Genomic DNA, 2,500 nt, shown 5'->3' with positions numbered 1-2,500 from the left:
AACTAACCATAGGAGGGGAATAGTTTGGAAAGTCGAGTATTAGTAATACCGATGTAAAGTATTGTTAAACCGGAATTTTATTTGTATAAAGGTACATTTTTCTTATGGTCTTGAAGTTAATTTGATACAATGATTCCCTATTTTTTTCTTACTTTTTGTTTTCTAGTATTCTTGGCTACCGACGAAATATTTTTTCATGTTTGGGTTAATCCTCGCGAATTTTGCAAAATTGGGGGTGGGGCGGGGTTGGAGAGACCTGGGAGCTTTGTAGTGAGACTTTTGTTTCTCCAATTGATTGATGCTGTGTTTCTTGCATAGTGCTTATTTTTCTTGATTGGTGAGTTTGAGTCTAAAGTACGTTGATTTCCAGGCATCAAATCTTTTTCTGATGAGTCATCTGAATTTTCTATCAAACTCTCTTTGTCTTGTGTGGAATACTGTATATTCAGTTGTATATTATGAAATGCTTGAGACTGACTTGCTCCTTTTTTACGGATATGTTGTCTTATGTTCTTCTTTATGGTGTTTTCTAGCTTATTAATTGTTTCTTCAGAGAAATGCATTGTTGGTAAATTGTTATCTGCTAATATGCTGTTTATTATTGAGCGGTAGAATATTAATTAACGCTACCCAAATTTTATTGCTATATTTGTTATTATCGCAATTCTTATGTCAACTTATATATATTGTTTATAAGGCTATTTGTATTCACCTGACAATTCCATGCATTGGTAGCTATTACTTTGACGTAAATTGTATCGTTGTTTGTGGTGGATGTTGCTGCTCTGTTTGCCTTTATCTTTTGCATTTTCTTTTTAATTGGAGCTTTCGTCACTGGGCATTTTGCTGCTAAAATTCTATGTTTTTATTTGCAGTTGATACATTTCTTTGTATTTTCCATACATTCTTTGTACATATGGTCATATGATGAGCATTCAAAACATGAAGTTTTTATCTTTAAGAAATTCCGTATAGAGATGCTAATAAGAATACCAATTATAGCATTATGATAATTTCACAAACATTTATTGCTTAATATATTAATTTTGTATGTATTGTAAGGTTATTTCAAACGTTATTTTCGCAATGTGGGGATTATTTGGAAATTTTATCACATCATCCACTTTAGCTCAATAGTAAATTTCAGTTCTTCTCCGTATTCTGACGTTGTTACATCAAGATGTTTGGTTACGATTGTTTTGGAAGTGTTGTATTTGGGGGGTCTCCCATTTCAAACTTCATTCAGAAAGACGGTTTCATTGTCCGTCTTTAAGATCAATTGTGAATAATCTTCGTCTACACTAACGAAGAATGCCGAGTTATATTGGGCTGTTTCATGAACTCTGACCCCAATGTACGTTATACACTCCTTTAACCTTATATGTCTTCTTGGCTCGTTATGTAAGTTGGTCAGGGCGCCAGCCACCCGTTGAGATACTGCCATTAAAGAGTTATGGGGTCCTTTGAATAGCCAGACAGTACTACATTGGATCCTTCCCTCTGGTTAGGGCTCATTTTCAAATGCCTACACATTCACCGAATAGTCTGACCTATTCTTTACATACTCTCCTATTTATTATATTTCTTACCTTGGTACCAACATTCTTGGTCTGTGTGACCTCCTCTTTGACAATATTGGCAATACCTATTCTTTGGTCTAGCTCCCTTATGATGATAATTCCCTCTAGATTTATATGTTTCATTATAATTTCCTTTGCTTTGTTCATTTGGTCCTCATACACCTGACAACACTGATACTATACATTAATTCTTCACTCAAAGGGTTACTGCATTGTCATTGTTCAGTAGCCACTTTCCTCTAGGTAAGGGTAAAAGAACTCTTTAGCTATGGTAAGCAGCTCTTCTAGGAGGACACTCCAAAATCAAAACCATTATTCTCTAGTCTTTGGTAGTGCCATAGCCTCCGTACCATGTTCTTCCACTCTCTTGGATTAAAGATCTCTTGCTTGAGGGTACATTCAGGTAGACTATTCTATCTAATTTCTCTTCCTTTCATTTTGTTAAAGTTTTTATATTTTATATAGGAAATATTTATTTATTTGTTGATACTGTTCTCAAAATATCTCACATTTCCTTGTTTCCTTTCCTCACTGGGCTATATTCCCTGTTGAGGCCCCTGAGCTTATAGCATCCTGCTTTTCCAACTAGGGTTGTAGCTTAACAACAACAACAACAACAACAACAACAACGATAATGATAATGATAATGATAATGATAATGATAATGATAATGATAATAATAATAATAATGATGAGGCCCTTGACTCAAGTCTTGGATTTTAATCTTCATTTTGCATCATAATGTTCACTTTTCTTGAAGTTTTGTCACAAGGACACATAGACCTACCTATGCTGACACTGAAAGAGAGACCAGAACTATGCCGATGACCTAACGTCAAGGATAGATTTTCTAGAAATCCACAGTGGCCTCTAATCTCATAGAGGAGTCAGTCAACCCTGTAGGTTGTATATTAAATAAA

This window comes from Palaemon carinicauda, chromosome 8 (assembly GCF_036898095.1).
Source record: "Palaemon carinicauda isolate YSFRI2023 chromosome 8, ASM3689809v2, whole genome shotgun sequence".
Taxonomy (NCBI): Eukaryota; Metazoa; Arthropoda; class Malacostraca; order Decapoda; family Palaemonidae; genus Palaemon; species Palaemon carinicauda.
The sequence above is the reverse complement of the archived record's forward strand: the minus strand, read 5'-3'. Positions refer to the sequence as shown.